The sequence below is a fragment of the Ambystoma mexicanum genome, unplaced genomic scaffold (assembly GCF_040938575.1).
Source record: "Ambystoma mexicanum isolate Mex_15411 unplaced genomic scaffold, UKY_AmexF1_1 Mex_scaf20, whole genome shotgun sequence".
Taxonomy (NCBI): domain Eukaryota; kingdom Metazoa; phylum Chordata; class Amphibia; order Caudata; family Ambystomatidae; genus Ambystoma; species Ambystoma mexicanum.
In genome coordinates this window covers 262,712-286,570 of record NW_027182434.1, presented here as the reverse complement: position 1 = coordinate 286,570, position 23,859 = coordinate 262,712, and the positions used below count along the sequence as shown (strand labels likewise).

At 51.2% G+C, this 23,859-nt stretch overlaps 7 non-coding genes across 7 annotated transcripts; 6 read left to right on the top strand and 1 right to left on the bottom strand.

Moving 5' to 3' along the window:
* Nucleotides 1-2,839: 2,839 nt before the first annotated feature.
* On the top strand, nucleotides 2,840-2,911 carry TRNAD-GUC (transfer RNA aspartic acid (anticodon GUC)). The gene has a single exon. It is a non-coding gene; the product is annotated as a tRNA-Asp (tRNA).
* Nucleotides 2,912-5,757: 2,846 nt separating this feature from the next.
* TRNAD-GUC (transfer RNA aspartic acid (anticodon GUC)) lies at nucleotides 5,758-5,829 on the top strand. Its single transcript has one exon. It is a non-coding gene; the product is annotated as a tRNA-Asp (tRNA).
* Nucleotides 5,830-8,688: 2,859 nt separating this feature from the next.
* TRNAD-GUC (transfer RNA aspartic acid (anticodon GUC)) lies at nucleotides 8,689-8,760 on the top strand. The gene has a single exon. It is a non-coding gene; the product is annotated as a tRNA-Asp (tRNA).
* Nucleotides 8,761-15,353: 6,593 nt separating this feature from the next.
* TRNAL-AAG (transfer RNA leucine (anticodon AAG)) lies at nucleotides 15,354-15,435 on the bottom strand. The gene has a single exon. It is a non-coding gene; the product is annotated as a tRNA-Leu (tRNA).
* A 540-nt stretch (nucleotides 15,436-15,975) lies between these two features.
* TRNAD-GUC (transfer RNA aspartic acid (anticodon GUC)) lies at nucleotides 15,976-16,047 on the top strand. Its single transcript has one exon. It is a non-coding gene; the product is annotated as a tRNA-Asp (tRNA).
* A 1,396-nt stretch (nucleotides 16,048-17,443) lies between these two features.
* On the top strand, nucleotides 17,444-17,515 carry TRNAD-GUC (transfer RNA aspartic acid (anticodon GUC)). Its single transcript has one exon. It is a non-coding gene; the product is annotated as a tRNA-Asp (tRNA).
* Nucleotides 17,516-21,837: 4,322 nt separating this feature from the next.
* On the top strand, nucleotides 21,838-21,909 carry TRNAD-GUC (transfer RNA aspartic acid (anticodon GUC)). Its single transcript has one exon. It is a non-coding gene; the product is annotated as a tRNA-Asp (tRNA).
* Nucleotides 21,910-23,859: the final 1,950 nt, after the last annotated feature.

Sequence of the window (23,859 nt, the reverse complement as noted above, 5' to 3'; positions counted from 1 at the left end):
TAGTTCTTGACAAATATTCTTGAAGATTAGGCTGAGTCAAGTAGGGAATGGGTGCCAAGAACTGACTCTTTAAGAAAAAAGCACCGGCAACGCTAGTCATCGTACAATATTTGTGCACAATTGCTTACATTAGGCGGCCGGTCCACTTTATTGAGTCCCCCTCAGCACCATTTAGTGCTCCTGTTGTCTGCGAAGTCCAAATTGTAACCCTGAATCAGTTCCTCTTCTGACCCTTTGTATCATGTTACATGACGAGTAATGATCACCTGTTAGCTTTATCCCTAATTATAACTCTCACTCTTTCCCTGCATCTAACCCTAGCTCTAATCCCATCATTAACCTCGGTCCGGGCACACGCGTGAACCCTTACTCTCATCTCAGCCTCTCCTGGTGATACATCACACCTGGGATCGTTTGCTCCCTGTGGGCTGTGGGAAATTTGCTACCAGCACGCCCTGGAAGTGGGGCTCATTCCGCTGCAACGGGAGGTCTTCCCAGGACGCGTCACAGCTCAACGCAAGAGCTCCTGGGTTTCGAAGGCTCTTGCAGCAAGTCTTCACAAAGCAGCAGGGAGCGCCGTTCCAGATGGGAAACTTGAGACTGGATGTCCAGAAAAGCAAGACGTCAGAAGCGAAACCTTTTTCCTGCAGGGTGTGGCATACCATCCGCTTGCTCATTGCGACAGAGGTGGCACTAATGAAGGAAGAGGTCAACGTTACGTTCTTCTTTAAAATGCAAGGCCAGGAAAAGTGGCAGCGGTGGGATTTGAACCCACGCCTCCGAAGAGACTGGAGCCTTAATCCAGCGCCTTAGACCGCTCGGCCACGCTACCTCCCTGCTAGTCGCCGAAAGCGGAACTTGACCCGTTGCCCGGCCCGCTTTAGTGCTTTGCCTTTTCTCCTTGGAAAGTCTGGAGACAGGCAGTGGAAGGGCAGGCAAACTGTCAGGTGCGCAGAGGAGGGGAGACCATGAGGCAAGGTGGGAGATGGGGGCAAGAAGTGAGAAAAAAACTAATCGCAAGCTAGGGCAGGATTCGGAAAGTGAAGCCGAAAAGGGGCTTAGCATGCAGCCCAGGGGTTTCTTTGACTGTCCTAAGCCCACAGGGACTTTGCCGTCCTCAGCTCATGAGACTTGAGATGGGTAGCTTGATTTGCTGAGGAAATGCGGGATGACAGATTCAACTCTGGAGTCAAACATAGCCCGGAACTATCGCCTTAAACTGAGTTTTAAGCCTGGTGCCGATAAAAAGAAAGAAATTAGCCTTAGATCGGGCAAGCCGTTTGACGGGGGAAAATGAGACCCCCTAGGCCATCTAGGTGGTCGCTGGATGCTGTGCAGACATCAGCAGCTGTTCATTTCATGCCCTCACGTCTCCTCGTTAGTATAGTGGTCAGTATCCCCGCCTGTCACGCGGGAGACCGGGGTTCAATTCCCGACGGGGAGGTTAAACCTTTTCTGGATTTTTTTTAGTTCTTGACAAATATTCTTGAAGATTAGGCTGAGTCAAGTAGGGAATGGGTGCCAAGAACTGACTCTTTAAGAAAAAAGCACCGGCAACGCTAGTCATCGTACAATATTTGTGCACAATTGCTTACATTAGGCGGCCGGTCCACTTTATTGAGTCCCCCTCAGCACCATTTAGTGCTCCTGTTGTCTGCGAAGTCCAAATTGTAACCCTGAATCAGTTCCTCTTCTGACCCTTTGTATCATGTTACATGACGAGTAATGATCACCTGTTAGCTTTATCCCTAATTATAACTCTCACTCTTTCCCTGCATCTAACCCTAGCTCTAATCCCATCATTAACCTCGGTCCGGGCACACGCGTGAACCCTTACTCTCATCTCAGCCTCTCCTGGTGATACATCACACCTGGGATCGTTTGCTCCCTGTGGGCTGTGGGAAATTTGCTACCAGCACGCCCTGGAAGTGGGGCTCATTCCGCTGCAACGGGAGGTCTTCCCAGGACGCGTCACAGCTCAACGCAAGAGCTCCTGGGTTTCGAAGGCTCTTGCAGCAAGCCTTCACAAAGCAGCAGGGAGCGCCGTTCCAGATGGGAAACTTGAGACTGGATGTCCAGAAAAGCAAGACGTCAGAAGCGAAACCTTTTTCCTGCAGGGTGTGGCATACCATCCGCTTGCTCATTGCGACAGAGGTGGCACTAATGAAGGAAGAGGTCAACGTTACGTTCTTCTTTAAAATGCAAGGCCAGGAAAAGTGGCAGCGGTGGGATTTGAACCCACGCCTCCGAAGAGACTGGAGCCTTAATCCAGCGCCTTAGACCGCTCGGCCACGCTACCTCCCTGCTAGTCGCCGAAAGCGGAACTTGACCCGTTGCCCGGCCCGCTTTAGTGCTTTGCCTTTTCTCCTTGGAAAGTCTGGAGACAGGCAGTGGAAGGGCAGGCAAACTGTCAGGTGCGCAGAGGAGGGGAGACCATGAGGCAAGGTGGGAGATGGGGGCAAGAAGTGAGAAAAAAACTAATCGCAAGCTAGGGCAGGATTCGGAAAGTGAAGCCGAAAAGGGGCTTAGCATGCAGCCCAGGGGTTTCTTTGACTGTCCTAAGCCCACAGGGACTTTGCCGTCCTCAGCTCATGAGACTTGAGATGGGTAGCTTGATTTGCTGAGGAAATGCGGGATGACAGATTCAACTCTGGAGTCAAACATAGCCCGGAACTATCGCCTTAAACTGAGTTTTAAGCCTGGTGCCGATAAAAAGAAAGAAATTAGCCTTAGATCGGGCAAGCCGTTTGACGGGGGAAAATGAGACCCCCTAGGCCATCTAGGTGGTCGCTGGATGCTGTGCAGACATCAGCAGCTGTTCATTTCATGCCCTCACGTCTCCTCGTTAGTATAGTGGTCAGTATCCCCGCCTGTCACGCGGGAGACCGGGGTTCAATTCCCCGACGGGGAGGTTAAACCTTTTCTGGATTTTTTTTAGTTCTTGACAAATATTCTTGAAGATTAGGCTGAGTCAAGTAGGGAATGGGTGCCAAGAACTGACTCTTTAAGAAAAAAGCACCGGCAACGCTAGTCATCGTACAATATTTGTGCACAATTGCTTACATTAGGCGGCCGGTCCACTTTATTGAGTCCCCCTCAGCACCATTTAGTGCTCCTGTTGTCTGCGAAGTCCAAATTGTAACCCTGAATCAGTTCCTCTTCTGACCCTTTGTATCATGTTACATGACGAGTAATGATCACCTGTTAGCTTTATCCCTAATTATAACTCTCACTCTTTCCCTGCATCTAACCCTAGCTCTAATCCCATCATTAACCTCGGTCCGGGCACACGCGTGAACCCTTACTCTCATCTCAGCCTCTCCTGGTGATACATCACACCTGGGATCGTTTGCTCCCTGTGGGCTGTGGGAAATTTGCTACCAGCACGCCCTGGAAGTGGGGCTCATTCCGCTGCAACGGGAGGTCTTCCCAGGACGCGTCACAGCTCAACGCAAGAGCTCCTGGGTTTCGAAGGCTCTTGCAGCAAGCCTTCACAAAGCAGCAGGGAGCGCCGTTCCAGATGGGAAACTTGAGACTGGATGTCCAGAAAAGCAAGACGTCAGAAGCGAAACCTTTTTCCTGCAGGGTGTGGCATACCATCCGCTTGCTCATTGCGACAGAGCTGGCACTAATGAAGGAAGAGGTCAACGTTACGTTCTTCTTTAAAATGCAAGGCCAGGAAAAGTGGCAGCGGTGGGATTTGAACCCACGCCTCCGAAGAGACTGGAGCCTTAATCCAGCACCTTAGACCGCTCGGCCACGCTACCTCCCTGCTAGTCGCCGAAAGCGGAACTTGACCCGTTGCCCGGCCCGCTTTAGTGCTTTGCCTTTTCTCCTTGGAAAGTCTGGAGACAGGCAGTGGAAGGGCAGGCAAACTGTCAGGTGCACAGAGGAGGGGAGACCATGAGGCAAGGTGGGAGTTGGGGGCAAGAAGTGAGAAAAAAACTAATCGCAAGCTAGGGCAGGATTCGGAAAGTGAAGCCGAAAAGGGGCTTAGCATGCAGCCCAGGGGTTTCTTTGACTGTCCTAAGCCCACAGGGACTTTGCCGTCCTCAGCTCATGAGACTTGAGATGGGTAGCTTGATTTGCTGAGGAAATGCGGGATGACAGATTCAACTCTGGAGTCAAACATAGCCCGGAACTATCGCCTTAAACTGAGTTTTAAGCCTGGTGCCGATAAAAAGAAAGAAATTAGCCTTAGATCGGGCAAGCCGTTTGACGGGGGAAAATGAGACCCCCTAGGCCATCTAGGTGGTCGCTGGATGCTGTGCAGACATCAGCAGCTGTTCATTTCATGCCCTCACGTCTCCTCGTTAGTATAGTGGTCAGTATCCCCGCCTGTCACGCGGGAGACCGGGGAGGTTAAACCTTTTCTGGATTTTTTTTAGTTCTTGACAAATATTCTTGAAGATTAGGCTGAGTCAAGTAGGGAATGGGTGCCAAGAACTGACTCTTTAAGAAAAAAGCACCGGCAACGCTAGTCATCGTACAATATTTGTGCACAATTGCTTACATTAGGCGGCCGGTCCACTTTATTGAGTCCCCCTCAGCACCATTTAGTGCTCCTGTTGTCTGCGAAGTCCAAATTGTAACCCTGAATCAGTTCCTCTTCTGACCCTTTGTATCATGTTACATGACGAGTAATGATCACCTGTTAGCTTTATCCCTAATTATAACTCTCACTCTTTCCCTGCATCTAACCCTAGCTCTAATCCCATCATTAACCTCGGTCCGGGCACACGCGTGAACCCTTACTCTCATCTCAGCCTCTCCTGGTGATACATCACACCTGGGATCGTTTGCTCCCTGTGGGCTGTGGGAAATTTGCTACCAGCACGCCCTGGAAGTGGGGCTCATTCCGCTGCAACGGGAGGTCTTCCCAGGACGCGTCACAGCTCAACGCAAGAGCTCCTGGGTTTCGAAGGCTCTTGCAGCAAGCCTTCACAAAGCAGCAGGGAGCGCCGTTCCAGATGGGAAACTTGAGACTGGATGTCCAGAAAAGCAAGACGTCAGAAGCGAAACCTTTTTCCTGCAGGGTGTGGCATACCATCCGCTTGCTCATTGCGACAGAGGTGGCACTAATGAAGGAAGAGGTCAACGTTACGTTCTTCTTTAAAATGCAAGGCCAGGAAAAGTGGCAGCGGTGGGATTTGAACCCACGCCTCCGAAGAGACTGGAGCCTTAATCCAGCGCCTTAGACCGCTCGGCCACGCTACCTCCCTGCTAGTCGCCGAAAGCGGAACTTGACCCGTTGCCCGGCCCGCTTTAGTGCTTTGCCTTTTCTCCTTGGAAAGTCTGGAGACAGGCAGTGGAAGGGCAGGCAAACTGTCAGGTGCGCAGAGGAGGGGAGACCATGAGGCAAGGTGGGAGATGGGGGCAAGAAGTGAGAAAAAAACTAATCGCAAGCTAGGGCAGGATTCGGAAAGTGAAGCCGAAAAGGGGCTTAGCATGCAGCCCAGGGGTTTCTTTGACTGTCCTAAGCCCACAGGGACTTTGCCGTCCTCAGCTCATGAGACTTGAGATGGGTAGCTTGATTTGCTGAGGAAATGCGGGATGACAGATTCAACTCTGGAGTCAAACATAGCCCGGAACTATCGCCTTAAACTGAGTTTTAAGCCTGGTGCCGATAAAAAGAAAGAAATTAGCCTTAGATCGGGCAAGCCGTTTGACGGGGGAAAATGAGACCCCCTAGGCCATCTAGGTGGTCGCTGGATGCTGTGCAGACATCAGCAGCTGTTCATTTCATGCCCTCACGTCTCCTCGTTAGTATAGTGGTCAGTATCCCCGCCTGTCACGCGGGAGACCGGGGTTCAATTCCCCGACGGGGAGGTTAAACCTTTTCTGGATTTTTTTTAGTTCTTGACAAATATTCTTGAAGATTAGGCTGAGTCAAGTAGGGAATGGGTGCCAAGAACTGACTCTTTAAGAAAAAAGCACCGCCAACGCTAGTCATCGTACAATATTTGTGCACAATTGCTTACATTAGGCGGCCGGTCCACTTTATTGAGTCCCCCTCAGCACCATTTAGTGCTCCTGTTGTCTGCGAAGTCCAAATTGTAACCCTGAATCAGTTCCTCTTCTGACCCTTTGTATCATGTTACATGACGAGTAATGATCACCTGTTAGCTTTATCCCTAATTATAACTCTCACTCTTTCCCTGCATCTAACCCTAGCTCTAATCCCATCATTAACCTCGGTCCGGGCACACGCGTGAACCCTTACTCTCATCTCAGCCTCTCCTGGTGATACATCACACCTGGGATCGTTTGCTCCCTGTGGGCTGTGGGAAATTTGCTACCAGCACGCCCTGGAAGTGGGGCTCATTCCGCTGCAACGGGAGGTCTTCCCAGGACGCGTCACAGCTCAACGCAAGAGCTCCTGGGTTTCGAAGGCTCTTGCAGCAAGCCTTCACAAAGCAGCAGGGAGCGCCGTTCCAGATGGGAAACTTGAGACTGGATGTCCAGAAAAGCAAGACGTCAGAAGCGAAACCTTTTTCCTGCAGGGTGTGGCATACCATCCGCTTGCTCATTGCGACAGAGGTGGCACTAATGAAGGAAGAGGTCAACGTTACGTTCTTCTTTAAAATGCAAGGCCAGGAAAAGTGGCAGCGGTGGGATTTGAACCCACGCCTCCGAAGAGACTGGAGCCTTAATCCAGCGCCTTAGACCGCTCGGCCACGCTACCTCCCTGCTAGTCGCCGAAAGCGGAACTTGACCCGTTGCCCGGCCCGCTTTAGTGCTTTGCCTTTTCTCCTTGGAAAGTCTGGAGACAGGCAGTGGAAGGGCAGGCAAACTGTCAGGTGCGCAGAGGAGGGGAGACCATGAGGCAAGGTGGGAGATGGGGGCAAGAAGTGAGAAAAAAACTAATCGCAAGCTAGGGCAGGATTCGGAAAGTGAAGCCGAAAAGGGGCTTAGCATGCAGCCCAGGGGTTTCTTTGACTGTCCTAAGCCCACAGGGACTTTGCCGTCCTCAGCTCATGAGACTTGAGATGGGTAGCTTGATTTGCTGAGGAAATGCGGGATGACAGATTCAACTCTGGAGTCAAACATAGCCCGGAACTATCGCCTTAAACTGAGTTTTAAGCCTGGTGCCGATAAAAAGAAAGAAATTAGCCTTAGATCGGGCAAGCCGTTTGACGGGGGAAAATGAGACCCCCTAGGCCATCTAGGTGGTCGCTGGATGCTGTGCAGACATCAGCAGCTGTTCATTTCATGCCCTCACGTCTCCTCGTTAGTATAGTGGTCAGTATCCCCGCCTGTCACGCGGGAGACCGGGGTTCCCCGACGGGGAGGTTAAACCTTTTCTGGATTTTTTTTAGTTCTTGACAAATATTCTTGAAGATTAGGCTGAGTCAAGTAGGGAATGGGTGCCAAGAACTGACTCTTTAAGAAAAAAGCACCGGCAACGCTAGTCATCGTACAATATTTGTGCACAATTGCTTACATTAGGCGGCCGGTCCACTTTATTGAGTCCCCCTCAGCACCATTTAGTGCTCCTGTTGTCTGCGAAGTCCAAATTGTAACCCTGAATCAGTTCCTCTTCTGACCCTTTGTATCATGTTACATGACGAGTAATGATCACCTGTTAGCTTTATCCCTAATTATAACTCTCACTCTTTCCCTGCATCTAACCCTAGCTCTAATCCCATCATTAACCTCGGTCCGGGCACACGCGTGAACCCTTACTCTCATCTCAGCCTCTCCTGGTGATACATCACACCTGGGATCGTTTGCTCCCTGTGGGCTGTGGGAAATTTGCTACCAGCACGCCCTGGAAGTGGGGCTCATTCCGCTGCAACGGGAGGTCTTCCCAGGACGCGTCACAGCTCAACGCAAGAGCTCCTGGGTTTCGAAGGCTCTTGCAGCAAGTCTTCACAAAGCAGCAGGGAGCGCCGTTCCAGATGGGAAACTTGAGACTGGATGTCCAGAAAAGCAAGACGTCAGAAGCGAAACCTTTTTCCTGCAGGGTGTGGCATACCATCCGCTTGCTCATTGCGACAGAGGTGGCACTAATGAAGGAAGAGGTCAATGTTACGTTCTTCTTTAAAATGCAAGGCCAGGAAAAGTGGCAGCGGTGGGATTTGAACCCACGCCTCCGAAGAGACTGGAGCCTTAATCCAGCGCCTTAGACCGCTCGGCCACGCTACCTCCCTGCTAGTCGCCGAAAGCGGAACTTGACCCGTTGCCCGGCCCGCTTTAGTGCTTTGCCTTTTCTCCTTGGAAAGTCTGGAGACAGGCAGTGGAAGGGCAGGCAAACTGTCAGGTGCGCAGAGGAGGGGAGACCATGAGGCAAGGTGGGAGATGGGGGCAAGAAGTGAGGAAAAAACTAATCGCAAGCTAGGGCAGGATTCGGAAAGTGAAGCCGAAAAGGGGCTTAGCATGCAGCCCAGGGGTTTCTTTGACTGTCCTAAGCCCACAGGGACTTTGCCGTCCTCAGCTCATGAGACTTGAGATGGGTAGCTTGATTTGCTGAGGAAATGCGGGATGACAGATTCAACTCTGGAGTCAAACATAGCCCGGAACTATCGCCTTAAACTGAGTTTTAAGCCTGGTGCCGATAAAAAGAAAGAAATTAGCCTTAGATCGGGCAAGCCGTTTGACGGGGGAAAATGAGACCCCCTAGGCCATCTAGGTGGTCGCTGGATGCTGTGCAGACATCAGCAGCTGTTCATTTCATGCCCTCACGTCTCCTCGTTAGTATAGTGGTCAGTATCCCCGCCTGTCACGCGGGAGACCGGGGTTCAATTCCCCGACGGGGAGGTTAAACCTTTTCTGGATTTTTTTTAGTTCTTGACAAATATTCTTGAAGATTAGGCTGAGTCAAGTAGGGAATGGGTGCCAAGAACTGACTCTTTAAGAAAAAAGCACCGGCAACGCTAGTCATCGTACAATATTTGTGCACAATTGCTTACATTAGGCGGCCGGTCCACTTTATTGAGTCCCCCTCAGCACCATTTAGTGCTCCTGTTGTCTGCGAAGTCCAAATTGTAACCCTGAATCAGTTCCTCTTCTGACCCTTTGTATCATGTTACATGACGAGTAATGATCACCTGTTAGCTTTATCCCTAATTATAACTCTCACTCTTTCCCTGCATCTAACCCTAGCTCTAATCCCATCATTAACCTCGGTCCGGGCACACGCGTGAACCCTTACTCTCATCTCAGCCTCTCCTGGTGATACATCACACCTGGGATCGTTTGCTCCCTGTGGGCTGTGGGAAATTTGCTACCAGCACGCCCTGGAAGTGGGGCTCATTCCGCTGCAACGGGAGGTCTTCCCAGGACGCGTCACAGCTCAACGCAAGAGCTCCTGGGTTTCGAAGGCTCTTGCAGCAAGCCTTCACAAAGCAGCAGGGAGCGCCGTTCCAGATGGGAAACTTGAGACTGGATGTCCAGAAAAGCAAGACGTCAGAAGCGAAACCTTTTTCCTGCAGGGTGTGGCATACCATCCGCTTGCTCATTGCGACAGAGGTGGCACTAATGAAGGAAGAGGTCAACGTTACGTTCTTCTTTAAAATGCAAGGCCAGGAAAAGTGGCAGCGGTGGGATTTGAACCCACGCCTCCGAAGAGACTGGAGCCTTAATCCAGCACCTTAGACCGCTCGGCCACGCTACCTCCCTGCTAGTCGCCGAAAGCGGAACTTGACCCGTTGCCCGGCCCGCTTTAGTGCTTTGCCTTTTCTCCTTGGAAAGTCTGGAGACAGGCAGTGGAAGGGCAGGCAAACTGTCAGGTGCGCAGAGGAGGGGAGACCATGAGGCAAGGTGGGAGATGGGGGCAAGAAGTGAGAAAAAAACTAATCGCAAGCTAGGGCAGGATTCGGAAAGTGAAGCCGAAAAGGGGCTTAGCATGCAGCCCAGGGGTTTCTTTGACTGTCCTAAGCCCACAGGGACTTTGCCGTCCTCAGCTCATGAGACTTGAGATGGGTAGCTTGATTTGCTGAGGAAATGCGGGATGACAGATTCAACTCTGGAGTCAAACATAGCCCGGAACTATCGCCTTAAACTGAGTTTTAAGCCTGGTGCCGATAAAAAGAAAGAAATTAGCCTTAGATCGGGCAAGCCGTTTGACGGGGGAAAATGAGACCCCCTAGGCCATCTAGGTGGTCGCTGGATGCTGTGCAGACATCAGCAGCTGTTCATTTCATGCCCTCACGTCTCCTCGTTAGTATAGTGGTCAGTATCCCCGCCTGTCACGCGGGAGACCGGGGAGGTTAAACCTTTTCTGGATTTTTTTTAGTTCTTGACAAATATTCTTGAAGATTAGGCTGAGTCAAGTAGGGAATGGGTGCCAAGAACTGACTCTTTAAGAAAAAAGCACCGGCAACGCTAGTCATCGTACAATATTTGTGCACAATTGCTTACATTAGGCGGCCGGTCCACTTTATTGAGTCCCCCTCAGCACCATTTAGTGCTCCTGTTGTCTGCGAAGTCCAAATTGTAACCCTGAATCAGTTCCTCTTCTGACCCTTTGTATCATGTTACATGACGAGTAATGATCACCTGTTAGCTTTATCCCTAATTATAACTCTCACTCTTTCCCTGCATCTAACCCTAGCTCTAATCCCATCATTAACCTCGGTCCGGGCACACGCGTGAACCCTTACTCTCATCTCAGCCTCTCCTGGTGATACATCACACCTGGGATCGTTTGCTCCCTGTGGGCTGTGGGAAATTTGCTACCAGCACGCCCTGGAAGTGGGGCTCATTCCGCTGCAACGGGAGGTCTTCCCAGGACGCGTCACAGCTCAACGCAAGAGCTCCTGGGTTTCGAAGGCTCTTGCAGCAAGCCTTCACAAAGCAGCAGGGAGCGCCGTTCCAGATGGGAAACTTGAGACTGGATGTCCAGAAAAGCAAGACGTCAGAAGCGAAACCTTTTTCCTGCAGGGTGTGGCATACCATCCGCTTGCTCATTGCGACAGAGGTGGCACTAATGAAGGAAGAGGTCAACGTTACGTTCTTCTTTAAAATGCAAGGCCAGGAAAAGTGGCAGCGGTGGGATTTGAACCCACGCCTCCGAAGAGACTGGAGCCTTAATCCAGCGCCTTAGACCGCTCGGCCACGCTACCTCCCTGCTAGTCGCCGAAAGCGGAACTTGACCCGTTGCCCGGCCCGCTTTAGTGCTTTGCCTTTTCTCCTTGGAAAGTCTGGAGACAGGCAGTGGAAGGGCAGGCAAACTGTCAGGTGCGCAGAGGAGGGGAGACCATGAGGCAAGGTGGGAGATGGGGGCAAGAAGTGAGAAAAAAACTAATCGCAAGCTAGGGCAGGATTCGGAAAGTGAAGCCGAAAAGGGGCTTAGCATGCAGCCCAGGGGTTTCTTTGACTGTCCTAAGCCCACAGGGACTTTGCCGTCCTCAGCTCATGAGACTTGAGATGGGTAGCTTGATTTGCTGAGGAAATGCGGGATGACAGATTCAACTCTGGAGTCAAACATAGCCCGGAACTATCGCCTTAAACTGAGTTTTAAGCCTGGTGCCGATAAAAAGAAAGAAATTAGCCTTAGATCGGGCAAGCCGTTTGACGGGGGAAAATGAGACCCCCTAGGCCATCTAGGTGGTCGCTGGATGCTGTGCAGACATCAGCAGCTGTTCATTTCATGCCCTCACGTCTCCTCGTTAGTATAGTGGTCAGTATCCCCGCCTGTCACGCGGGATTCCCCGACGGGGAGGTTAAACCTTTTCTGGATTTTTTTTAGTTCTTGACAAATATTCTTGAAGATTAGGCTGAGTCAAGTAGGGAATGGGTGCCAAGAACTGACTCTTTAAGAAAAAAGCACCGGCAACGCTAGTCATCGTACAATATTTGTGCACAATTGCTTACATTAGGCGGCCGGTCCACTTTATTGAGTCCCCCTCAGCACCATTTAGTGCTCCTGTTGTCTGCGAAGTCCAAATTGTAACCCTGAATCAGTTCCTCTTCTGACCCTTTGTATCATGTTACATGACGAGTAATGATCACCTGTTAGCTTTATCCCTAATTATAACTCTCACTCTTTCCCTGCATCTAACCCTAGCTCTAATCCCATCATTAACCTCGGTCCGGGCACACGCGTGAACCCTTACTCTCATCTCAGCCTCTCCTGGTGATACATCACACCTGGGATCGTTTGCTCCCTGTGGGCTGTGGGAAATTTGCTACCAGCACGCCCTGGAAGTGGGGCTCATTCCGCTGCAACGGGAGGTCTTCCCAGGACGCGTCACAGCTCAACGCAAGAGCTCCTGGGTTTCGAAGGCTCTTGCAGCAAGCCTTCACAAAGCAGCAGGGAGCGCCGTTCCAGATGGGAAACTTGAGACTGGATGTCCAGAAAAGCAAGACGTCAGAAGCGAAACCTTTTTCCTGCAGGGTGTGGCATACCATCCGCTTGCTCATTGCGACAGAGGTGGCACTAATGAAGGAAGAGGTCAACGTTACGTTCTTCTTTAAAATGCAAGGCCAGGAAAAGTGGCAGCGGTGGGATTTGAACCCACGCCTCCGAAGAGACTGGAGCCTTAATCCAGCGCCTTAGACCGCTCGGCCACGCTACCTCCCTGCTAGTCGCCGAAAGCGGAACTTGACCCGTTGCCCGGCCCGCTTTAGTGCTTTGCCTTTTCTCCTTGGAAAGTCTGGAGACAGGCAGTGGAAGGGCAGGCAAACTGTCAGGTGCGCAGAGGAGGGGAGACCATGAGGCAAGGTGGGAGATGGGGGCAAGAAGTGAGAAAAAAACTAATCGCAAGCTAGGGCAGGATTCGGAAAGTGAAGCCGAAAAGGGGCTTAGCATGCAGCCCAGGGGTTTCTTTGACTGTCCTAAGCCCACAGGGACTTTGCCGTCCTCAGCTCATGAGACTTGAGATGGGTAGCTTGATTTGCTGAGGAAATGCGGGATGACAGATTCAACTCTGGAGTCAAACATAGCCCGGAACTATCGCCTTAAACTGAGTTTTAAGCCTGGTGCCGATAAAAAGAAAGAAATTAGCCTTAGATCGGGCAAGCCGTTTGACGGGGGAAAATGAGACCCCCTAGGCCATCTAGGTGGTCGCTGGATGCTGTGCAGACATCAGCAGCTGTTCATTTCATGCCCTCACGTCTCCTCGTTAGTATAGTGGTCAGTATCCCCGAGACCGGGGTTCAATTCCCCGACGGGGAGGTTAAACCTTTTCTGGATTTTTTTTAGTTCTTGACAAATATTCTTGAAGATTAGGCTGAGTCAAGTAGGGAATGGGTGCCAAGAACTGACTCTTTAAGAAAAAAGCACCGGCAACGCTAGTCATCGTACAATATTTGTGCACAATTGCTTACATTAGGCGGCCGGTCCACTTTATTGAGTCCCCCTCAGCACCATTTAGTGCTCCTGTTGTCTGCGAAGTCCAAATTGTAACCCTGAATCAGTTCCTCTTCTGACCCTTTGTATCATGTTACATGACGAGTAATGATCACCTGTTAGCTTTATCCCTAATTATAACTCTCACTCTTTCCCTGCATCTAACCCTAGCTCTAATCCCATCATTAACCTCGGTCCGGGCACACGCGTGAACCCTTACTCTCATCTCAGCCTCTCCTGGTGATACATCACACCTGGGATCGTTTGCTCCCTGTGGGCTGTGGGAAATTTGCTACCAGCACGCCCTGGAAGTGGGGCTCATTCCGCTGCAACGGGAGGTCTTCCCAGGACGCGTCACAGCTCAACGCAAGAGCTCCTGGGTTTCGAAGGCTCTTGCAGCAAGCCTTCACAAAGCAGCAGGGAGCGCCGTTCCAGATGGGAAACTTGAGACTGGATGTCCAGAAAAGCAAGACGTCAGAAGCGAAACCTTTTTCCTGCAGGGTGTGGCATACCATCCGCTTGCTCATTGCGACAGAGCTGGCACTAATGAAGGAAGAGGTCAACGTTACGTTCTTCTTTAAAATGCAAGGCCAGGAAAAGTGGCAGCGGTGGGATTTGAACCCACGCCTCCGAAGAGACTGGAGCCTTAATCCAGCACCTTAGACCGCTCGGCCACGCTACCTCCCTGCTAGTCGCCGAAAGCGGAACTTGACCCGTTGCCCGGCCCGCTTTAGTGCTTTGCCTTTTCTCCTTGGAAAGTCTGGAGACAGGCAGTGGAAGGGCAGGCAAACTGTCAGGTGCGCAGAGGAGGGGAGACCATGAGGCAAGGTGGGAGTTGGGGGCAAGAAGTGAGAAAAAAACTAATCGCAAGCTAGGGCAGGATTCGGAAAGTGAAGCCGAAAAGGGGCTTAGCATGCAGCCCAGGGGTTTCTTTGACTGTCCTAAGCCCACAGGGACTTTGCCGTCCTCAGCTCATGAGACTTGAGATGGGTAGCTTGATTTGCTGAGGAAATGCGGGATGACAGATTCAACTCTGGAGTCAAACATAGCCCGGAACTATCGCCTTAAACTGAGTTTTAAGCCTGGTGCCGATAAAAAGAAAGAAATTAGCCTTAGATCGGGCAAGCCGTTTGACGGGGGAAAATGAGACCCCCTAGGCCATCTAGGTGGTCGCTGGATGCTGTGCAGACATCAGCAGCTGTTCATTTCATGCCCTCACGTCTCCTCGTTAGTATAGTGGTCAGTATCCCCGCCTGTCACGCGGGAGACCGGCCCCGACGGGGAGGTTAAACCTTTTCTGGATTTTTTTTAGTTCTTGACAAATATTCTTGAAGATTAGGCTGAGTCAAGTAGGGAATGGGTGCCAAGAACTGACTCTTTAAGAAAAAAGCACCGGCAACGCTAGTCATCGTACAATATTTGTGCACAATTGCTTACATTAGGCGGCCGGTCCACTTTATTGAGTCCCCCTCAGCACCATTTAGTGCTCCTGTTGTCTGCGAAGTCCAAATTGTAACCCTGAATCAGTTCCTCTTCTGACCCTTTGTATCATGTTACATGACGAGTAATGATCACCTGTTAGCTTTATCCCTAATTATAACTCTCACTCTTTCCCTGCATCTAACCCTAGCTCTAATCCCATCATTAACCTCGGTCCGGGCACACGCGTGAACCCTTACTCTCATCTCAGCCTCTCCTGGTGATACATCACACCTGGGATCGTTTGCTCCCTGTGGGCTGTGGGAAATTTGCTACCAGCACGCCCTGGAAGTGGGGCTCATTCCGCTGCAACGGGAGGTCTTCCCAGGACGCGTCACAGCTCAACGCAAGAGCTCCTGGGTTTCGAAGGCTCTTGCAGCAAGTCTTCACAAAGCAGCAGGGAGCGCCGTTCCAGATGGGAAACTTGAGACTGGATGTCCAGAAAAGCAAGACGTCAGAAGCGAAACCTTTTTCCTGCAGGGTGTGGCATACCATCCGCTTGCTCATTGCGACAGAGGTGGCACTAATGAAGGAAGAGGTCAACGTTACGTTCTTCTTTAAAATGCAAGGCCAGGAAAAGTGGCAGCGGTGGGATTTGAACCCACGCCTCCAAAGAGACTGGAGCCTTAATCCAGCGCCTTAGACCGCTCGGCCACGCTACCTCCCTGCTAGTCGCCGAAAGCGGAACTTGACCCGTTGCCCGGCCCGCTTTAGTGCTTTGCCTTTTCTCCTTGGAAAGTCTGGAGACAGGCAGTGGAAGGGCAGGCAAACTGTCAGGTGCGCAGAGGAGGGGAGACCATGAGGCAAGGTGGGAGATGGGGGCAAGAAGTGAGAAAAAAACTAATCGCAAGCTAGGGCAGGATTCGGAAAGTGAAGCCGAAAAGGGGCTTAGCATGCAGCCCAGGGGTTTCTTTGACTGTCCTAAGCCCACAGGGACTTTGCCGTCCTCAGCTCATGAGACTTGAGATGGGTAGCTTGATTTGCTGAGGAAATGCGGGATGACAGATTCAACTCTGGAGTCAAACATAGCCCGGAACTATCGCCTTAAACTGAGTTTTAAGCCTGGTGCCGATAAAAAGAAAGAAATTAGCCTTAGATCGGGCAAGCCGTTTGACGGGGGAAAATGAGACCCCCTAGGCCATCTAGGTGGTCGCTGGATGCTGTGCAGACATCAGCAGCTGTTCATTTCATGCCCTCACGTCTCCTCGTTAGTATAGTGGTCAGTATCCCCGCCTGTCACGCGGGAGACCGGGGTTCAATTCCCCGACGGGGAGGTTAAACCTTTTCTGGATTTTTTTTAGTTCTTGACAAATATTCTTGAAGATTAGGCTGAGTCAAGTAGGGAATGGGTGCCAAGAACTGACTCTTTAAGAAAAAAGCACCGGCAACGCTAGTCATCGTACAATATTTGTGCACAATTGCTTACATTAGGCGGCCGGTCCACTTTATTGAGTCCCCCTCAGCACCATTTAGTGCTCCTGTTGTCTGCGAAGTCCAAATTGTAACCCTGAATCAGTTCCTCTTCTGACCCTTTGTATCATGTTACATGACGAGTAATGATCACCTGTTAGCTTTATCCCTAATTATAACTCTCACTCTTTCCCTGCATCTAACCCTAGCTCTAATCCCATCATTAACCTCGGTCCGGGCACACGCGTGAACCCTTACTCTCATCTCAGCCTCTCCTGGTGATACATCACACCTGGGATCGTTTGCTCCCTGTGGGCTGTGGGAAATTTGCTACCAGCACGCCCTGGAAGTGGGGCTCATTCCGCTGCAACGGGAGGTCTTCCCAGGACGCGTCACAGCTCAACGCAAGAGCTCCTGGGTTTCGAAGGCTCTTGCAGCAAGCCTTCACAAAGCAGCAGGGAGCGCCGTTCCAGATGGGAAACTTGAGACTGGATGTCCAGAAAAGCAAGACGTCAGAAGCGAAACCTTTTTCCTGCAGGGTGTGGCATACCATCCGCTTGCTCATTGCGACAGAGGTGGCACTAATGAAGGAAGAGGTCAACGTTACGTTCTTCTTTAAAATGCAAGGCCAGGAAAAGTGGCAGCGGTGGGATTTGAACCCACGCCTCCGAAGAGACTGGAGCCTTAATCCAGCGCCTTAGACCGCTCGGCCACGCTACCTCCCTGCTAGTCGCCGAAAGCGGAACTTGACCCGTTGCCCGGCCCGCTTTAGTGCTTTGCCTTTTCTCCTTGGAAAGTCTGGAGACAGGCAGTGGAAGGGCAGGCAAACTGTCAGGTGCGCAGAGGAGGGGAGACCATGAGGCAAGGTGGGAGATGGGGGCAAGAAGTGAGAAAAAAACTAATCGCAAGCTAGGGCAGGATTCGGAAAGTGAAGCCGAAAAGGGGCTTAGCATGCAGCCCAGGGGTTTCTTTGACTGTCCTAAGCCCACAGGGACTTTGCCGTCCTCAGCTCATGAGACTTGAGATGGGTAGCTTGATTTGCTGAGGAAATGCGGGATGACAGATTCAACTCTGGAGTCAAACATAGCCCGGAACTATCGCCTTAAACTGAGTTTTAAGCCTGGTGCCGATAAAAAGAAAGAAATTAGCCTTAGATCGGGCAAGCCGTTTGACGGGGGAAAATGAGACCCCCTAGGCCATCTAGGTGGTCGCTGGATGCTGTGCAGACATCAGCAGCTGTTCATTTCATGCCCTCACGTCTCCTCGTTAGTATAGTGGTCAGTATCCCCGCCTGTCACGCGGGAGACCGGGGTTCAATTCCCCGACGGGGAGGTTAAACCTTTTCTGGATTTTTTTTAGTTCTTGACAAATATTCTTGAAGATTAGGCTGAGTCAAGTAGGGAATGGGTGCCAAGAACTGACTCTTTAAGAAAAAAGCACCGGCAACGCTAGTCATCGTACAATATTTGTGCACAATTGCTTACATTAGGCGGCCGGTCCACTTTATTGAGTCCCCCTCAGCACCATTTAGTGCTCCTGTTGTCTGCGAAGTCCAAATTGTAACCCTGAATCAGTTCCTCTTCTGACCCTTTGTATCATGTTACATGACGAGTAATGATCACCTGTTAGCTTTATCCCTAATTATAACTCTCACTCTTTCCCTGCATCTAACCCTAGCTCTAATCCCATCATTAACCTCGGTCCGGGCACACGCGTGAACCCTTACTCTCATCTCAGCCTCTCCTGGTGATACATCACACCTGGGATCGTTTGCTCCCTGTGGGCTGTGGGAAATTTGCTACCAGCACGCCCTGGAAGTGGGGCTCATTCCGCTGCAACGGGAGGTCTTCCCAGGACGCGTCACAGCTCAACGCAAGAGCTCCTGGGTTTCGAAGGCTCTTGCAGCAAGCCTTCACAAAGCAGCAGGGAGCGCCGTTCCAGATGGGAAACTTGAGACTGGATGTCCAGAAAAGCAAGACGTCAGAAGCGAAACCTTTTTCCTGCAGGGTGTGGCATACCATCCGCTTGCTCATTGCGACAGAGGTGGCACTAATGAAGGAAGAGGTCAACGTTACGTTCTTCTTTAAAATGCAAGGCCAGGAAAAGTGGCAGCGGTGGGATTTGAACCCACGCCTCCGAAGAGACTGGAGCCTTAATCCAGCGCCTTAGACCGCTCGGCCACGCTACCTCCCTGCTAGTCGCCGAAAGCGGAACTTGACCCGTTGCCCGGCCCGCTTTAGTGCTTTGCCTTTTCTCCTTGGAAAGTCTGGAGACAGGCAGTGGAAGGGCAGGCAAACTGTCAGGTGCGCAGAGGAGGGGAGACCATGAGGCAAGGTGGGAGATGGGGGCAAGAAGTGAGAAAAAAACTAATCGCAAGCTAGGGCAGGATTCGGAAAGTGAAGCCGAAAAGGGGCTTAGCATGCAGCCCAGGGGTTTCTTTGACTGTCCTAAGCCCACAGGGACTTTGCCGTCCTCAGCTCATGAGACTTGAGATGGGTAGCTTGATTTGCTGAGGAAATGCGGGATGACAGATTCAACTCTGGAGTCAAACATAGCCCGGAACTATCGCCTTAAACTGAGTTTTAAGCCTGGTGCCGATAAAAAGAAAGAAATTAGCCTTAGATCGGGCAAGCCGTTTGACGGGGGAAAATGAGACCCCCTAGGCCATCTAGGTGGTCGCTGGATGCTGTGCAGACATCAGCAGCTGTTCATTTCATGCCCTCACGTCTCCTCGTTAGTATAGTGGTCAGTATCCCCGCCTGTCACGCGGGAGACCGGGGTTCCCCGACGGGGAGGTTAAACCTTTTCTGGATTTTTTTTAGTTCTTGACAAATATTCTTGAAGATTAGGCTGAGTCAAGTAGGGAATGGGTGCCAAGAACTGACTCTTTAAGAAAAAAGCACCGGCAACGCTAGTCATCGTACAATATTTGTGCACAATTGCTTACATTAGGCGGCCGGTCCACTTTATTGAGTCCCCCTCAGCACCATTTAGTGCTCCTGTTGTCTGCGAAGTCCAAATTGTAACCCTGAATCAGTTCCTCTTCTGACCCTTTGTATCATGTTACATGACGAGTAATGATCACCTGTTAGCTTTATCCCTAATTATAACTCTCACTCTTTCCCTGCATCTAACCCTAGCTCTAATCCCATCATTAACCTCGGTCCGGGCACACGCGTGAACCCTTACTCTCATCTCAGCCTCTCCTGGTGATACATCACACCTGGGATCGTTTGCTCCCTGTGGGCTGTGGGAAATTTGCTACCAGCACGCCCTGGAAGTGGGGCTCATTCCGCTGCAACGGGAGGTCTTCCCAGGACGCGTCACAGCTCAACGCAAGAGCTCCTGGGTTTCGAAGGCTCTTGCAGCAAGCCTTCACAAAGCAGCAGGGAGCGCCGTTCCAGATGGGAAACTTGAGACTGGATGTCCAGAAAAGCAAGACGTCAGAAGCGAAACCTTTTTCCTGCAGGGTGTGGCATACCATCCGCTTGCTCATTGCGACAGAGGTGGCACTAATGAAGGAAGAGGTCAACGTTACGTTCTTCTTTAAAATGCAAGGCCAGGAAAAGTGGCAGCGGTGGGATTTGAACCCACGCCTCCGAAGAGACTGGAGCCTTAATCCAGCGCCTTAGACCGCTCGGCCACGCTACCTCCCTGCTAGTCGCCGAAAGCGGAACTTGACCCGTTGCCCGGCCCGCTTTAGTGCTTTGCCTTTTCTCCTTGGAAAGTCTGGAGACAGGCAGTGGAAGGGCAGGCAAACTGTCAGGTGCGCAGAGGAGGGGAGACCATGAGGCAAGGTGGGAGATGGGGGCAAGAAGTGAGAAAAAAACTAATCGCAAGCTAGGGCAGGATTCGGAAAGTGAAGCCGAAAAGGGGCTTAGCATGCAGCCCAGGGGTTTCTTTGACTGTCCTAAGCCCACAGGGACTTTGCCGTCCTCAGCTCATGAGACTTGAGATGGGTAGCTTGATTTGCTGAGGAAATGCGGGATGACAGATTCAACTCTGGAGTCAAACATAGCCCGGAACTATCGCCTTAAACTGAGTTTTAAGCCTGGTGCCGATAAAAAGAAAGAAATTAGCCTTAGATCGGGCAAGCCGTTTGACGGGGGAAAATGAGACCCCCTAGGCCATCTAGGTGGTCGCTGGATGCTGTGCAGACATCAGCAGCTGTTCATTTCATGCCCTCACGTCTCCTCGTTAGTATAGTGGTCAGTATCCCCGCCTGTCACGCGGGAGACCGGGGTTCCCCGACGGGGAGGTTAAACCTTTTCTGGATTTTTTTTAGTTCTTGACAAATATTCTTGAAGATTAGGCTGAGTCAAGTAGGGAATGGGTGCCAAGAACTGACTCTTTAAGAAAAAAGCACCGGCAACGCTAGTCATCGTACAATATTTGTGCACAATTGCTTACATTAGGCGGCCGGTCCACTTTATTGAGTCCCCCTCAGCACCATTTAGTGCTCCTGTTGTCTGCGAAGTCCAAATTGTAACCCTGAATCAGTTCCTCTTCTGACCCTTTGTATCATGTTACATGACGAGTAATGATCACCTGTTAGCTTTATCCCTAATTATAACTCTCACTCTTTCCCTGCATCTAACCCTAGCTCTAATCCCATCATTAACCTCGGTCCGGGCACACGCGTGAACCCTTACTCTCATCTCAGCCTCTCCTGGTGATACATCACACCTGGGATCGTTTGCTCCCTGTGGGCTGTGGGAAATTTGCTACCAGCACGCCCTGGAAGTGGGGCTCATTCCGCTGCAACGGGAGGTCTTCCCAGGACGCGTCACAGCTCAACGCAAGAGCTCCTGGGTTTCGAAGGCTCTTGCAGCAAGTCTTCACAAAGCAGCAGGGAGCGCCGTTCCAGATGGGAAACTTGAGACTGGATGTCCAGAAAAGCAAGACGTCAGAAGCGAAACCTTTTTCCTGCAGGGTGTGGCATACCATCCGCTTGCTCATTGCGACAGAGGTGGCACTAATGAAGGAAGAGGTCAACGTTACGTTCTTCTTTAAAATGCAAGGCCAGGAAAAGTGGCAGCGGTGGGATTTGAACCCACGCCTCCGAAGAGACTGGAGCCTTAATCCAGCGCCTTAGACCGCTCGGCCACGCTACCTCCCTGCTAGTCGCCGAAAGCGGAACTTGACCCGTTGCCCGGCCCGCTTTAGTGCTTTGCCTTTTCTCCTTGGAAAGTCTGGAGACAGGCAGTGGAAGGGCAGGCAAACTGTCAGGTGCGCAGAGGAGGGGAGACCATGAGGCAAGGTGGGAGATGGGGGCAAGAAGTGAGGAAAAAACTAATCGCAAGCTAGGGCAGGATTCGGAAAGTGAAGCCGAAAAGGGGCTTAGCATGCAGCCCAGGGGTTTCTTTGACTGTCCTAAGCCCACAGGGACTTTGCCGTCCTCAGCTCATGAGACTTGAGATGGGTAGCTTGATTTGCTGAGGAAATGCGGGATGACAGATTCAACTCTGGAGTCAAACATAGCCCGGAACTATCGCCTTAAACTGAGTTTTAAGCCTGGTGCCGATAAAAAGAAAGAAATTAGCCTTAGATCGGGCAAGCCGTTTGACGGGGGAAAATGAGACCCCCTAGGCCATCTAGGTGGTCGCTGGATGCTGTGCAGACATCAGCAGCTGTTCATTTCATGCCCTCACGTCTCCTCGTTAGTATAGTGGTCAGTATCCCCGCCTGTCACGCGGGAGACCGGGGTTCAATTCCCCGACGGGGAGGTTAAACCTTTTCTGGATTTTTTTTAGTTCTTGACAAATATTCTTGAAGATTAGGCTGAGTCAAGTAGGGAATGGGTGCCAAGAACTGACTCTTTAAGAAAAAAGCACCGGCAACGCTAGTCATCGTACAATATTTGTGCACAATTGCTTACATTAGGCGGCCGGTCCACTTTATTGAGTCCCCCTCAGCACCATTTAGTGCTCCTGTTGTCTGCGAAGTCCAAATTGTAACCCTGAATCAGTTCCTCTTCTGACCCTTTGTATCATGTTACATGACGAGTAATGATCACCTGTTAGCTTTATCCCTAATTATAACTCTCACTCTTTCCCTGCATCTAACCCTAGCTCTAATCCCATCATTAACCTCGGTCCGGGCACACGCGTGAACCCTTACTCTCATCTCAGCCTCTCCTGGTGATACATCACACCTGGGATCGTTTGCTCCCTGTGGGCTGTGGGAAATTTGCTACCAGCACGCCCTGGAAGTGGGGCTCATTCCGCTGCAACGGGAGGTCTTCCCAGGACGCGTCACAGCTCAACGCAAGAGCTCCTGGGTTTCGAAGGCTCTTGCAGCAAGCCTTCACAAAGCAGCAGGGAGCGCCGTTCCAGATGGGAAACTTGAGACTGGATGTCCAGAAAAGCAAGACGTCAGAAGCGAAACCTTTTTCCTGCAGGGTGTGGCATACCATCCGCTTGCTCATTGCGACAGAGGTGGCACTAATGAAGGAAGAGGTCAACGTTACGTTCTTCTTTAAAATGCAAGGCCAGGAAAAGTGGCAGCGGTGGGATTTGAACCCACGCCTCCGAAGAGACTGGAGCCTTAATCCAGCACCTTAGACCGCTCGGCCACGCTACCTCCCTGCTAGTCGCCGAAAGCGGAACTTGACCCGTTGCCCGGCCCGCTTTAGTGCTTTGCCTTTTCTCCTTGGAAAGTCTGGAGACAGGCAGTGGAAGGGCAGGCAAACTGTCAGGTGCGCAGAGGAGGGGAGACCATGAGGCAAGGTGGGAGATGGGGGCAAGAAGTGAGAAAAAAACTAATCGCAAGCTAGGGCAGGATTCGGAAAGTGAAGCCGAAAAGGGGCTTAGCATGCAGCCCAGGGGTTTCTTTGACTGTCCTAAGCCCACAGGGACTTTGCCGTCCTCAGCTCATGAGACTTGAGATGGGTAGCTTGATTTGCTGAGGAAATGCGGGATGACAGATTCAACTCTGGAGTCAAACATAGCCCGGAACTATCGCCTTAAACTGAGTTTTAAGCCTGGTGCCGATAAAAAGAAAGAAATTAGCCTTAGATCGGGCAAGCCGTTTGACGGGGGAAAATGAGACCCCCTAGGCCATCTAGGTGGTCGCTGGATGCTGTGCAGACATCAGCAGCTGTTCATTTCATGCCCTCACGTCTCCTCGTTAGTTCCCGACGGGGAGGTTAAACCTTTTCTGGATTTTTTTTAGTTCTTGACAAATATTCTTGAAGATTAGGCTGAGTCAAGTAGGGAATGGGTGCCAAGAACTGACTCTTTAAGAAAAAAGCACCGGCAACGCTAGTCATCGTACAATATTTGTGCACAATTGCTTACATTAGGCGGCCGGTCCACTTTATTGAGTCCCCCTCAGCACCATTTAGTGCTCCTGTTGTCTGCGAAGTCCAAATTGTAACCCTGAATCAGTTCCTCTTCTGACCCTTTGTATCATGTTACATGACGAGTAATGATCACCTGTTAGCTTTATCCCTAATTATAACTCTCACTCTTTCCCTGCATCTAACCCTAGCTCTAATCCCATCATTAACCTCGGTCCGGGCACACGCGTGAACCCTTACTCTCATCTCAGCCTCTCCTGGTGATACATCACACCTGGGATCGTTTGCTCCCTGTGGGCTGTGGGAAATTTGCTACCAGCACGCCCTGGAAGTGGGGCTCATTCCGCTGCAACGGGAGGTCTTCCCAGGACGCGTC